Raw genomic sequence first — 15,550 nt, forward strand, 5'->3', positions numbered from 1 at the left:
CAAGCTGTTCCTCCAGCAGTCTCTCTCAGCGGGACCCTGAGGGGCTATGAGAAGTATTTAGCAGGGCTCCTCCAGCAGGTCCCTTGGGAAACTAAAGCAACATTGTGATGGTTGAGAATGGAGGGAAAGACCATGAGTGGTGACTCACAGGGGTATCACTTCATTGCACTTTTGCAGCAGTATTGTCTTCCTCTGCTGTGTGTGCTGCCACTGTGGTGTTTTTGAAACACCTGTGCCAGTAGAAGTGATGCTGATCAAGTCACCCCCATTGAGTGTGCTTCCATGGGGTTATTTCTGGTTTATACTATCACCTTAAATTTGCTTTCAAAAATCACTAAACATAGTAAACATAAGTAAGTAAATAAGTGAATAATAATATCAGCATTGTCTACTTAAAGTTGCAGAGATGTAAGCTCTCTATATCTAGCACTTTCAGCCCTGAGTTTGCAATCTCATGAAAGCTTTCCTAGGCATTGGCTTTAATTGATTTGATACATTTGTCCTACAATTCTCCACATATTTGTTACTGGCTCCAGCTGCTCTTCTTTAGGATGCCAGTACCTACTCTCAGGGTGGCCCTGCTTCAGCAGGGGTGATGCCTGGAAGGTCTGCATAGTGAGCAGGACAGGATATGCTTTTGGGATGCTTCACAGACCTGTGAGGAATATGACTGCCCAAGCTGATTTTTACAGATGTGGCTATGATGAGCCGCTCCTATTGTAAATAATTTAAAATGCACTCCTGCCCCAGTATGGGAGGTAAACTAGGTAGCCATATGGTGCACATGTAAACATGGGGTACCCAGTTTAAACATATTTGCTTGTGTTCTAGTTAGACATAAAATCAGTTTTTAAAGCAAATTATTGTGATGAATGGATGTAAAATCAATTGAAGGTATGTTGCCTGAACAAGATCTGCTTGATCAGGCCAGATTTTCATTCCAACCCACTTAGAGAAGTTCAAATAGCAAAAACATGAAGCAGTAGAAATTGTACCTTAGAAAGCCAGCTTTTAAAAAACTGACTGAGCTCATTTTTGAATTTTTGAATTTTTGACTTCAGAGGCCAATTGAAAAACTTAGTAGCATCACATGCAGATATTTGCAGGCAGTGGTAAATACATGAGTTCTTGGAGTGTTGATGAATATTAAAAGTTCTGTTTTCTGGCTTACTTACAGCTAACTGAAAGAAAGCCATAGGCAAATCAAAATGTGGCAGAATGATGTGATGGAAGGGAAAAATTATGTCAGGTAATATAATTAAAAGCTACTGAGTGCACCTAAGTAATGAGGGAATCTTAGCTTTAATATCTCAGACTTAATACACCAGGTAAAGCAAAATCTTTGGTACTTTGCAGAGTACCATGAAGAGAACAATTCAGCTCTCACACTGGCAATTAAATATTTGAGACCAGTGGCCCACATCAAGCTTTACATGGCTCTTGTGCTCTGCATGCTCGATGTCCAACCAGTGGGTGAGGGAAGAAGTGTTGCCACAAGGATGTGCAGAGACCCTGGGCAACAAGAACATTTTAGTAAATTCACTAATCTCTTGGAAAAAAGCAGCCAAAAAACATGTGATAGTCAGCCTCTGGCTGAGTAGGCTCAGGCTCAGACAGAGACCACCACAGGGCTTTCTTTGATTCAGGTCTATAAAACCCAGGGTGGTGTGAAGTGGGTGGTTTGGGGTGAGCTGTTCAGTCTCTCACAATGCAAGGGGTAGTGACTGTTAGACAAAGATTTAGGAGCCAATATCAGAATAATAGAAAATATTTCTTCATGCAGCAAATACTGGATTGGTGAAACTCTTTACTGAAGGATATGACAGTTGCAGCAATTTTTTTCAGATACTAAAGGAAAGACTGGGAAAGTACTTGGAACAGAGGTCCACCACTGGGCAATCTAAGTCAGGCTGGAGGAGTCCCCTGAGCTGAAAATGGTTGGAGGCTGGGAGATGACTTGTAGAAAAGATCAGTTATGTTCATCCTATTGTTGCTTTTCTTCAGGGGCCTTTCGTCACTGCTGCAGACAGGTGACTGGGCTACATGAGTCCCAAAAATCTGAAATAATAACACTGTTCTTATATTTTCATTTGAATTGTGAGCCAATTGTATATCAGTTGCCTGATGCGTAGATGAATTTAAGGTGCTCTGTCTTCCCATCTGTGCCTGAGCTGGAGGGGAGAGCACTGCAGGGAGCAGTGGTGCCCCAGCACCTGTGGGAAGCAGGTCGTTCTGCCAGCTACACCATGGCTATAGGTACATGGGGACACACAGGAGTAGGGCTCAGTGGCACGGGCAGCACTGCATGATAGTGTATTTTGTCTGGGGTCCAGTAAGTTGCAGGCTATGCTTTGTGAAGCCATGTGTTATAGTGCTCCCATTTATTTACACTAGGATGGTATTTTAACCCTGTTAAACTAGCCTGACAAGATTGACCTAGACAAGAAGACCTTCTTCTCTGTCTCTTTTGTCCCACTTTCTCCCTTTTTTTGTGCATAGAAAGAACTGATATATGTGCTTTCTTTTATGAAACTAAAATAATTTTTGAAAAGTTTGTGGATTAACAAATGACCCCAAGTTCTTCCTTTGTCCTCTAAATAAGCAAAACAGACATCACAGCAATACAGCAAAACTTGGATTGCCCTTGTTCTTGAGAACATATAGCAAGAAACATCATACTCAGTAGTTTAAATTAACTTGCTTATCTTCAGACTACCAGAAAAAAAGAAGTATTATTTATCGCCTTCTCTTATACTGCAGCAAAGATAAGTACTTCGTTAAAATCATCAGTGCAATTCCATTGCCTTTAAGTCTGAAGCTGTGAGGAGGGGAAGCTCTGACAAGCTATTTCTGGCCCATTGTGTTTTGTGGGTTTATCATCTGAGTGTCAATGTGGCAAAATAAAACCATTATGTATTATGCAGAAAAAACCCCACTCTGATATTCCTATGGTTTAGTAATTGTAAAAACTTATTTAAAAAAATATTCTAAAAATGTTTAAATTATAATAAATGTTTTTATTTACAAATACTTTTTTTAAGAAGGATTACTGCCATTTTTGTGCACACATATATACACACAGAATCATGAGAATTGTGTCAAATGTGTGCATAGATGCAGGTTGTCACAAGATGGGAGCTTTTCTGTAGCTGCAGGGAGCTAAGGCATCTTTTTACATGGGCTTTTTTTTGTCATATGTACATATCTGTACTGCCTGGAATACAGGCTTTCATAAAATTTTTGTAAATTATTTATGCATTATTTAAGGTTTTATAAAAGCATTAACTGTTATAACACTTCCAGGTTATGTTTCAGAGGGGATAAAGCAACTTATTCCTGATATTATTCACATTGCTTGAAACTTTGTTGTGAAGCCCTCTGAAACAGTACCACTGTTTCCTTGACTCTAGTGGAACTGTACTAATTTGTTTCAATGAATGCAGACTCACTAGATTAAAAGAAGTTCTGTCAGCCCATGATCTGACTGACACATGATGAGCTGACTGACACGTGGCTGAGCATGGTTTTTTTATTCAGGTTAGAAATGCAGACATTTAACTTGAATACTCCTTCAATATCTTATTCACAAGGCAAAAAGGATCTTGGAGACACAGGTTTCTAAAAGAATGTCACCAAAATATGATAGGGCTGAAGCCTCTTTTTGAGTGACTGCCACTGCCCCACCTTTTCCTTCTTCACTCAACTGGAATGAAATAAATAGAAAATTTAGTTGCTAGAAATCAGTATCCCAGGAATGTGTTTTTGGATATTCCTCCCAGGAATGAGGCCATGAGAATTCCTCTCACCTGCTCCTTTATCATTTTTCTTTCTTTCCTTCCTTGCATATTCCACTTCACTTAGGCCTGCAGGTGGCAAGGGAGGGATTTTAGCAGAACTAAGACAATACATCCCCCTTGTCTCCATTTCCAGTTACTGTATAGAAGGAACAGAACTCTAGACATGGATTCCCTGTGTTGGCTTATCCCATACAACACTCAAGGGATGCTAACCCAGGGCATGGGGCATGCTAGACTGTTTTCTCACTAGAAATCAATTCCCACAGAATACTCACCAGCATCTCTAATGGCTGCAGAAGTCCAGAAGCTTGCAGGGCTCCTGACAGTCAGCAACATCATGAGTAGTGCAGAGATGGAGTGAGCTTTGTTTTAACAGTGGCAATTCCTTGGTACAGCTCTGGGGTTATAAATCCATCTCTCCTTTGCTTCTCCCCTCAGAGATACAGCATCACAGGTGAGAGATCTGCACTCCAAAGGAGCTACACACTACCATTTTATTTACTGTTCCTTAACAAAGAAAGCAATCAACAAGATGCTAACACCCAAAACATTGACCAACACACTGATGAGAATGAAGTTTTGACAAGACTTACTCCATATTTGTTTAAAGGATCACTAGAGGCTCTGCCACACAGTCCACAGACTGACTCACAGTCTGGAATTTCAGGCTCATACACAGCGTGATCCCACAAGCTTGTATTCATCGATGCCTTGTTCATGTTTTTAGTGGGTTTAGCACTGCAAGAAAATAAAGATTTTTACTGATGATTTACTTAACCACAAGCAAATGAAATTATATTCAACCTATCAATAAATTGACATCAGTGAAGAAGAAGACATGGCCTCAGTAACTTGGATTCCAGCAATAACCGAACCATGGCATGCATTGTAATAACATTAAAGTGTCAAATGTGCACGTGAAGAATAGCAGCAAATCCAAAAGCTGCAATTTTTCCTCCCTCTGTGCTTCTATTTGTTTATTTAGATTGGCTGAGTTGCCCTCACTTGTTTGTATCGAGGAGTGACGGTGTTCCAACACGCCGTCGCCTTCGTTCCTGAGAGGCCTCTTGTGAAGAAACACCTTACCTTTCCCCTGGATGTGCTGGGGTTACACCTCAGCCCAGGTGGGGTGGCGGGCACTCCCCAGCCCTGGCTGCTCTCCCAGCATCCTCGTGGCCGTGCTGGGAGCGAATGCCGGGGTGGAGGGAGGATCACAGGAGATCTGCCTGGCAGCAGGCTCTCAGGTCCAGCTCTTGAACCAGTGCCCCAGCCTAGAAGTGAGCTTGCAAAGAGGAGTGAGGCTGTTCAGAGCTGGGAGGGCAGGCTCACGCTGGCTACGTGCCGTATCTCTGCAAAGGATGCTCCAATGGCAGTTCTTACCTTGGATCAACCAGATTCAGTGTCTAGCAAGAAATAATCTATTTCTTCTAATAAAGCAAATAAAAGTGGCAAATAGGAAATTTTTAGCAGCCTTGGCTGGCCCCCAAAAAAACCACAGCAGAGATATTGCTCCTTATTGTGTTGGACTTGTTCTCGTGCTCTGCAATTCTCCGCTTTTGAGCACTCTGGTGTTCCCACTGCCAGCCCAAGCAATGGCTGAAGGTATGGAAACATTTTTCATGACCTGGAGCCACTTTCAGTTTTAATAACTAAATAGATGAGAGCATTCTGACTTTTCCTATGATGAATGGTGCTGGTACGTTTTGTCTGGAGACAGTATTGTCCTTCAGTAAGAAGAAAATATTTAGAAGTGGCTGAGACACTCAGTTTCCCAACCCTACATTTTTAACCAGTATCTGACTGACATGTGAGATCAGATAAATGGCTAGCTTATCACTCAAAATGGTCACAGTAAGGTTAGTGAAACTAATATTATGGTTAATTTAAATAATTTAATTTCTGACTTTAATAATTTCAGTGTTCTCCTTCAGAACTGACGGTATATTAAAGGAGCTGAAAGCACCATGTGAAAAACAAGTGAGCTGGGATTCCTTCAAGGGAAAGGCCAAGGAAATTTACACCATTAAGAGGATTTGAAAGCCCACAAGTACATAGCTGTAGCATGAAATACCAACTATCACTGCAGAATACTTCAGGATTATTCCAAACTACCAATCAAGTTTCAGTCTAGATTCAGGTGATAAATCACAAAAAAAAAAAAAGGAAAGTACAATCAATCATAAAAGAACCCCTTCTAACAGGTTTGTAGCACTGACCTCACACTTGGGGACAGGACACTAACAGTTTGGGTTCAGAATTTGATATTTTGATAGTAATAAATTTATTGACTTAGACTCTGCCTAGCAGTCTTTACTAAGGCATCTTCTAAGACCTTTCTCACAATCTGGTGGTGCTTGGAGTCTTAGTAATAATTAAAATATGATTAATCATCTCCCTTCTATGGGTCTATGGTCTATGATATTAGAATAGGATTAGGACTCTATGTATGTTATTTCTGAACAGCTGTTTTCATACATCTATTCTGTTGTTTAAAAAAGAGGAAAAAAATGTAGCTTGCCATGACTGATGTGAAACACCATAAAAATAACCATGCTAGGAGTCCACAACACAGGCAAAATTTCAGTGCTGGTCCTGGTGGAACAAATGGAGTTGTGTTGAGTCAAATTATATAATTTCAGGTGTTGAAATCCTCATTGCTTAGGGGACTGTTTTTAAAGCAAAAGGCAAAGAGTGCACTCTCAGCATATTTGCAGATGGCGCCAAGCTGAGTCACACAGTTCATATGCCTGAGGGATGGGATGCCATCCCTAGGGACCAGGATGAGCTCCAGAAGTGGGCCCATGGGAACCTCAGGAGGCACAGAAAGGCTAAGTGCAAGTGCTGCACCTGGGTAAGCCAGAGAAGCCCCTGGTATCAGGACAGGCTGGGGGATGAAGGAATTGAGAATGGCTCAGTGGAGAAGGGCTTGGGGGTGCTGGTGGGTGAGGGATTGGACATGAGCCAGCAATGTCCTCTCAAAGACCAACTACAGGCTGAGCTGCATCAAGAAATGTGGTCAACAGGCCAAGGGAGGTGATTCTCCCTCTCTACTCCACTCCTGTGAAACCACACCTGGAGTGCTTTGTTCAGCTCTGGAGGTCTCAGCACAGGAAGGACATGAACCTGTTGGAGCAAGTCCAGAGGAAGGCCATGAAAATGATCAGAGGGCTGGATCACCTCTCTGATGAGGAAAATCTGAGAGTTCAGGTTTTTGAGCCAGGAGAAGGTTCTGGGGAGGTCTTATAGCACCTTCCAGTAGCTAAAGGGAGAAAGATGTGGGCAGTTTTTTAGCAGGGGCTGTTGCAATAGGACAAGGGAAATGGTTTAAAGAGGGTAAATAAATATATCCATATCTACAGATACAATATGCAGAGTAGATATAAAGAAGAAATTTTTTTATGATGGTGGTGGTAAAATGCTGGAACATGTTAACAGAGAGACGTTAGATGCTTCACCCCTGCAAGTGTTCAAGTTAAGGTTGAACAGGGATCTGACTAACGTGATCAAACTGATGTATCTGTTCACTGAAGGGGCTGGACTAGATGTCCTTTAAAGGTCCCTTCCAACACTAATCATTCTATAATTCTATAATTCTAGTATCATAAGATCTTGACATAATACAGATGAAACTAAACTCAAATGCAAACTGGTATCCTCTGAGAAGGTTTGTCCTAAGCAGAAGACTTGCAAGAACAAGCTGGTCCTGAGAGTCCCTCCATCTTGTGTAAAGATTAGTGAGAGCACAATGTGTAATTCCAGTTCTAATATAAATTAAGTCCAAGCCTCAAATCTGAATTGTAGCCTGCAGCTAAGCTAGACTGAGACCCAGCCAACCACAAATATCTGTGACTGTGCTTATAAGTAGATAGCATATTTTTCACTGAAATACATGTACAGAATGGCTCCTGATTTCATAGTAGTAAGTAGAGCAGGGTTCTGTATGTCAGCTCTCAAAACACATCATCTGTCTAAGATGAAATATTATAAAGTGAATTTTGCATAATCTGGTGAAAGGTTTTTAAATTCTAAAATCTTAAGCAGGAACAAGATGAATTTTGTAACTTGGGAGTTTGAGTCATGATTTTCTCACTAGCCATGCTGTTTGCCTCAGGACAGCCAGATTGAAGATCTGAGCTTAGAAAATGCAACAATGTGCTTGCCAGAGTAGGCATTACAAACTTGCTTTTAAACAATTTCTTTGCATGGAAAAAGAAATCCACTTTCACTGTTACTGGAAGATTTAAAAAATAGAAATACCATAAAATTACTCTGGGGAACCGACAGATCGGCTAAATGCTGCAGTTTTCTGGTACAAAACATTGTGTTACTCAGCACATGTATGGGAACTCTACAAGCATAAATCATTACTGGTTGTTTGTGCATAGGAGTAAATGATATCTGGTTTTAGTCCTTACATAGAAAAAAAAAAAAAAAAACAAGTTTAACAACATATTTTGTTTGCACATGTGATGTAGCTATTGTAGAGAGGGCATCGCTGGTTCTCCTAGGCATGTTTTATATGAGTATTTTTAATTACTACGAAAATCTGCTTGAGGGTATTTTTATCATAAACAGGAAAATGATTCATTTTACATTTTTCTTCCTCAACTGTTACCCCTCCAGTTCCTGCTCCTCCTTTCACCCTGGCAGCAGGCAGACCTGCCCTTCCAAGCCCTCCCTGCTGCCTTGGCGGTGGCCCATCCCCAGCAGCAGCAGCCTCAGCCACAGTGCCCGCCCATTTCTGACACTGCACCACTGATTGTCTGCAAGGGTTAACAAGCTCAGGTCCCTGCAGCTTGCACCCAGCACTGCCTCTCTTTCCTCCCCCTGGTCAACCACCTGCAGACACACTGCTCCCCCTTGTTTTCCTCCCAAAATTTTGCACCTCAGGCTCTCTCCAGCTGCCTTGAAGATCTTTGATTTCTCAGCACAGTGATCATCATTCAGTGTCCCACGTCCCTGTTAGACTTCTACCTTCTCAGCCTCACTGCTTTGCTTGACTTTATGAAAGTGAAGCAAGACTTCACCCTGGTCACAAAAATGCTCCCTAACTGATCAGATCCCCATAGGCAGTTTGTTTTCTGATCTTTAAACCCCTGAGTGCTCATCACTTTGGTTTTCCCACCAGTCTCTCTTGAATAGTTTGCATCCTTCCAGCTTCACCACACAAGGAATTTTGTCCCTAATATCCCTGTTTTAATGTGGTTGGGCTCTGTTGCACTGCCTCCTCTGACCCTTTTCCATTTCTCTCTATAGATGGACTCCATTTCTTCAACTTATGAGCAGTATGGCTTCCAGCACCCCGCACAGTGGTGCCAGATGCATGGCTTGAAAGCACAATACCCACCAATTCTTCCTTCACTCAGGGATTAGATGTCCTTTTGGTTATGTTCTTCCAGTACACTATTATTTTACCTGACTCACAGGCACTCCTTCAGAGCCATCATCTGCACATCCTGTATTTACTGCTTCCTCTTTCCAATTCAGCTCTCATTTTCTCCCTTCTCACAAGCATTGCTATGTCTCATCAGCTGTCCCCCCAAAACAACATATTTCACTCTTGCAGCTGGGTTGCCCCATCCTATTTTTTTCCCTTCAGAAATGGTGGATTTCCTCTTATCTCTTCTACCCTCAAGATGCCTTCCAGCTCTATCCCACTTCCTCTGCATCTATCACTCACCATGTAAGCAGCTCCCAATATCCTGTTCCTCATGAACCTTGTCCGCTAATCTCCGTGATTTTCTCTTAACTTCCTTTCAGACCATTACCAAGCCACTCATTCTATCCTTGGCATCCTCAACTAACTCGTGTTTGTGTGGTAACCCATCTACCTCCAGCTGTGTGTTAGCCATTCTGCTATTTCTAGGTAGGAGCTCTTCATTGGGTTCCACCAAAAGAGAGAAGTGAGAGGCAGCCAGACACCTCCAGGCAGATGATAGGAAAACCACAAAGCAAGAGGCCCACAGTGTGGGTTCCAGCCTTCAGATCTTCATCCCACCCATCTACAAATGTTTTTACTTGTGCCTTGAATTTGATGATGAGGTGGATGCGCTGCAAAAGGCATCTGTGTAGTGAAGCTTTGGGATGTTTTGGGCTGCATGGAAATAATTAAGTAAATAATAGCTTCCAAATACGTAAGTACAGTCCTTAGGAACTGGCCTCACAGAGATCTGTATCAGTATCTCCTCTGAGATTTTGAGTAAAGCAAATAAGAATAAAAATATTTCATTCATCATCTTGGCAGTATGTTCTGGAAAGGCTGATTCAGACCCATTCTTTTCCATTCAGCTATAAAATCTCTGTATGTACTATCTTCTTAAGTGTTATTTTAAATTAGAAACATTATTTGTCTCCTGGGGTTAGTTCAAGGCAACTAGCTGCACCTGTGGAGTCTAATGAAGGTGCTTCATGTCATCAAATATTAGGAACTGAATTTGAGAGCAAATATTTGCCCAAATTTAACCTAAGGTGCTAAGAACAGTGTAAGAAGAATGCTCAATGCTAAAATGGCTACAGGCTAGTTCCAATTCCAATGTTAATGCCCAAGAAAGCAGGATTAAGGTATTGCTAGCAACACATGTATTCTCTTTTATTAGAAATTCTAACTTTCTAGAGCTTCACATGTCCAGTCAGCTCTTACAAAGCATTTTAAAACCTAATGTATCTTAACATAAGCACAGATAATAGATAATAAGTAAATTGATGTCATGGTCCCTACACACCAATGCCCCACAGACTTTGGGGCAGCCAGTGCCATCCCAGTGGCTGCCAGGGCAGGTGTGCCTGCCAGGCAGTCCTGGTGCCACAGGTGCTCCTGAAGGTGCCTCCTCCAGACCTGCCCATTTGCTCCTCTGCACCTGGTCTCCACAACTGGATACCAGGGTCCAGGGATAAGATGAGAACACTGTTAAAGTATCCAGACCACAAATTCCCCTCCCAGCTGTCCAGTGAGGATCCTAACTAAATCAACACCACCAAAGCCTGAGCCTGAGATTCTCCCTGTTTCCATAAAATTGCCCCATCAGCAAATCCCAGAAGCAGCTTAGCTGAGAGACTTTTGCATTAAAACCAAACCCATGGGGTATGTGCAGCTCTGATTTTAAAACATCAAGTTTCCCAAATCCTTTCCTAAGAGTGACTGTGGGCGGCATCACAAAATGCAGCAATACATGTAAAAGTGGTTTAACAGCTGTGTGTTCAGAGAAGGGAATATTTTGAAATACTTGTCCATGGTGTGAAGTTGCCAAATCACTAATGTAGTGTGGTCTTACAAAACAAGATGGAGTAAAAATAGGCAATAGTTCCTGAAAGCTTTGGATGATAATGTTTTGTAATACTATTTTTGGAAAAAAAAGCTGCAAATAAGGAAGTGAACAAGAAAGGTGGGATATTTTGGCTTGTTTTTTGGGAAAAAGCCTCTTTTTGTAGGGTGTTTTCTAGCCTGACATATGATTTTGTATCAGTGTTGCCCATTCTTTGCTAGGAGCTCTACAGAAACTGCTTGCAAATGTTCCTTCCCATCAACATTCGGTTTCTCTGTGAATCACAAGCAAGTTTTCTTACGCATCTTGTGTATATTGCAAGGTCTGCTCCCTCTAAGGGAATAGTGAGGACTGAAACTCCTATCCAGTGAAACCACAAGCCAAACAGCTCTGGGATCAGCTAGCAGCAATGTTTCAGTTTCCTTACCATCTCTTTTATCATCCAGAGGAGTACTTTGTCAAGTGCTGAGGACTCATTCTCCAACAGATTAATATCTACAGGGCATTTTGCTCCGAAAGCTCAGCACAAGATACTAAATTATGGACCAAAAGGATGAGTAGGTAGGGCAAGACTGTAGATCTTGCACTGCTGGCATGTCCAGGTAGGATTTCCAAAAGCCCAGACACCCAGTCAAACCCACAGCTGGAGAGGTGTCCTCACGTCCAGCATTCAGGCCACTGTTGAAAGCATTCTCAATTCATACTTCAGGTTCCTGCTGTTTTACTGTGATAAAGATCTTCTACAGCTCACAGCAATTATTTTTCCCCTCCCACCTGTTTTTTAGCAGCAGGTAGTTGCTAGTCCTTCTGCTCCAGAGAAGGGGATGTAGCTCCTGTCAGAGGAGATCAGTGCTGTACCAGTATTTCCTGGGGAGGTGGTTTCGACACGTTGCTTAGGGATGAGTCTAAACATATTCCTAATAGCCCCATGTGCTCAGATGCAGGCTCTTTATTGGGAATGGAAAGTTTTCAAAGCCTCTGCAGTAGCCCCTCTGGATCTGCCTATATTCTTTTCCAAAATAAGTGTTGCCCTGCAGGATGAAATAAAAATGCATCTGTTGAAAGAGAACTGGAACAAAATTAAACCTTATTTAAGATTCACAGAAATTTCCCCTCTGTTACTTGATACCCATATTTTAGTTTTATTGTTTGGTCTCTGTGTTGCCAAGGTTGTTAACAATTTGTAAGTAAATTGGTGCTTCACTGAAAGAGTTTTGTGAATTTTAGGTGCTTTCTCACTTTTAATATCCCTATGTATTAGTTGCTCCCAAGCCAGTATGAAGTTATAAGATGTCTGTATTAAATTAATGTTTGACTTTACAGTCTGTAAGCTGTCCAACCCAGCACCTCCTCCATTCACAGTAGGTAAATATGCAAGTGTTACATTGCCCTTGAAACCTGTGCTCTGTGACAAAGGTTAAGTGCTGAAAAGCGACTGAAATGCCAAGTCTCCACGGGCCCCAGTCCCTTCTGTGAGCCGTGTGTTAATCAGAAGCCCAGCCCCAGTGATCTGCAGTGCAACACACTTTATGTCACACTTTTGTGACACCAGGGCAGGCTTCACCGCCTCAGAAGCATCCACCTCTCTCTGAGCCCGTAGAAACTTCATCTCTGTGAGAGGAAAATGTGTGAATAAAAGAATGAGCTTTCTCAAGGTGATGGCTATACAGGGAAGGCATTTTTTTTATTTCTTGTGCAACAATGAAAAAAAAAAAGGTCTGGTTTCTGTTGCTTTACATCAGCTAATCTACAAGGGCAGATTTTGGGGAAGGACCCACCAAATTTTCCACTGCTCTGTTTGCCCAGGAGGACATGATACAACTTTAGATGTGCTGTAATAGAGACATCATTTTTCTGTGGCAGTTAAAACTGATAACTGAGTTTCTTCAAAGTCTTCTGGACTCCGAGTGTCAATACTACACACTATTCGACTCTCTTAGGCTTGTACCAGGCTAACATGATTTTTAGAAGTGTTAGTACTGTGGAAAATTGAGTATTTGTACGACCTTCCCGTAACAGGCAGTAACCTTGTCTATGCTGCCAGGCAAACTAAGTTTGAGCTGGCTCCATAACCCAAGTATCAGTGTGTTGCTCTTCTACTTCCAAATCTCACCACTGCAGCCTCAGTTTTCTACTTACCAAAGCCCAGACCATGGAACACATCAGTGACAAAAGCTATATCTGATGAAGATGTATGGCCAGGTCTCCTCCAGATCTTCTGCTGAAATGCTACTGCAACCAGGAAGCATCAAACTGACAGGAAAAAAAAAAAAAAAAAAAAAAAAAAAGAGCAAATCTTTTCACAGAAGCATGATCTTTTCCAATCAGGCTTTGTTGGGAAAATCTGAGACATCTTGAATGGGCTCCTTATCCAAAGTGCAGAGTGATACAGCTTGGCTGGACCTCTCCCCTTGCCTATCTAGTGCACCTCTCTGAGAGCAGCATTGGTTACCAGGTGGAGCAAGACTGCCCTGAGAAGTTCCTGCTCCCTGATTCTGGTTAGGCAGGGTCTTAAGCCCAGATAAGATCTTTCAGATAAATCCCCTCCTTCTGCCTGAGGGGTCTCAGAGGTGACAGCCACAGCTAATACTCCAAGCAGCTCTGTGGAATGGCAGGGTGTTCTTCCTTCTACTGGGGTATCAGCAAGGCACAAAGAGGCTAACATGGTGTGGCTTACAAGCGTGAGAAACTGCAGAAAAAGTGGGGTCTCTCCCTCCCCTGGACAATTACCACACTTTTCCTCACAGGCTGGGAGCAGATGCTGTAAAGCAGCTGTGGGGGATTTTCATCCAGCGGGTACAACAATTGATGTTGAGAATTCAGGAGGTTTATGCAAAAAATAAATTTATCAGTCTTGCAGGTTGTCCTACAGCAGCAGGATTGTGTCTAGCAGCTGTAAGGAAGTCCATGTGCCTTTTCTAATCATGCCAGTGTCCTGCCCATTCCCAGTAAAGAGCCATCCTAGCAGGCAGCTGCAGGCTGCTGCCATGGTGGCACAGTACCAAGTGCATGAGACATTCCCCTTCTGCTTCTCCTTTCCCAGGCAAAAGGGGAGGGGAGGTGAATGCAGACCGGCAGGAGGGAGCAACACACCTGAAAACACATAGAACAAATGGACCTTGGAGAGATGAGCAGACTTTTGTGTGCTGGCACACTGGGCATGTGGTATAGGCTGCAGCCACAGGGCCTGTGTTGCTGCAGCAAGTGCCCATGCATCAGCCCCTGCAGGCTTACCCTGGGCCCTGGGGACTCCTGGCTCGGGGAAGGTGCTCCCGATTCCAGTGACACATCCGCTCACGTCAAGCCACAACCCATTGCTGAAGCAACAGTGTCACATGTGCTCGCAAGCTGTTGGGCTGGATGGAGCTGTGCTGCTGGCCACCTGTGAATACACACACAGCAGTGCACCCAGCAGGCAGAGAGTGCCTCTCCAACCTGGCTGGACTCAGCTGGTGTCCCTCAGCCCAGCATCACTGGGTATGGACATCCCCTGCCCTGTGTAAGACTATACAGGATCCAGATCAGCAGCAACCCCATCACATGGACCCCATTACAATGATCATTGTTGCACCATGTAACAGGTCTTAGCAGCTAATCTGACTAGCTGGAGCAGCTGTGGTGTAGATTTGCTCCTTAACCTGTACATTAAAATGCATACTGTTCAAGTTTGGGGTCCCAATTAGACAAAATTAATTGCTCTTCCCCAGACCAGGATTGAAATCCCGTGACAGACAAGGCAGTATCACAAAAGCAGAACACACAACATACCCTAGATTTCCCCAGTGTTCCTCCATCTGTGTACCAGGTCCAGAAAATGTCTCCCACGTTGGGAGCAGCCACTCCATGTTGAGTGCCAGCCTCTGGGTGCTTCCCAAGTTCAGCAGCTACACTTTCCTCCTCAGGGAGCAGCAGTGTCACCTTATCAGTGCTGTGCTCAGTTGCCAGCCCATTTCGTCTGCCCTCTGCTTGTAATTGTTAACTTCCTGAGAACAGGAAACCTCTGTTTAGAACAGGTAGGGCTTTAACTCTGAGGCACTCCTCAAAAACCAAGACACAGGAGTAGAGCAAGGTGCTGCAGATTGCTTTGGCCATTTCTTTACCCTGTCTCCATGTTTAGGTTCCCTTTGCGTTATTTTGCAGTTCAGGTCTTTTCTTCATGATTTTGGAGTTTTAGCTGTCATTTAAATGAGCACTCTCTTATGCCAAAGGTTTACTTGCAAATTTATGTACTCCCACGAATTAAGCATTCCCTCTCAGCTCTCGGCAAGGCACGCCTAGGCTTGCCTGCAACCTTAGAACAATACAGAGAAAGGTTATCATGACTTACCTGCCACAAATTATCTATTAATAGCACCACTTGTCTACCTTTTTTTTTTTTTAGCCTTCATGACATGCATTCCCTTGATCCCCCTCTCAGCAGGTTTCCCTTTTCTTGAGTGTTTTGTTTTTCCCTGTGGAGAACAGGGCAGGTAGAAGAGGAGCGACCTTTCC

General features: G+C 43.0%; 1 protein-coding gene and 1 long non-coding RNA gene across 6 annotated transcripts in view; one reads left to right on the plus strand and one right to left on the minus strand.

The window, feature by feature from the left end:
* RBM47 (RNA binding motif protein 47) overlaps positions 1 to 15,550 on the plus strand; it is a 76,955-nt gene that overhangs the window by 19,895 nt on the left and 41,510 nt on the right. The window lies entirely within an intron of this gene.
* On the minus strand, positions 4,026 to 15,527 carry LOC131578927 (uncharacterized). 3 transcript variants are annotated; one of them, XR_009277607.1, is made up of 5 exons: positions 14,828 to 15,523; positions 14,294 to 14,441; positions 13,199 to 13,312; positions 11,834 to 12,090; positions 4,026 to 4,535 (listed from the first exon to the last, which is right to left on the minus strand). It is a non-coding gene; the product is annotated as an uncharacterized LOC131578927 (long non-coding RNA). The 3 variants fall into 3 exon arrangements; XR_009277609.1 differs by lacking the exon at positions 4,026 to 4,535 and adding an exon at positions 12,586 to 12,670 and having other exon boundaries at positions 10,413 to 12,090; positions 14,828 to 15,527; XR_009277608.1 differs by lacking the exon at positions 4,026 to 4,535 and having other exon boundaries at positions 10,413 to 12,090.

Source organism: Poecile atricapillus, chromosome 4, assembly GCF_030490865.1.
Source record: "Poecile atricapillus isolate bPoeAtr1 chromosome 4, bPoeAtr1.hap1, whole genome shotgun sequence".
Lineage (NCBI taxonomy): Eukaryota > Metazoa > Chordata > Aves > Passeriformes > Paridae > Poecile > Poecile atricapillus.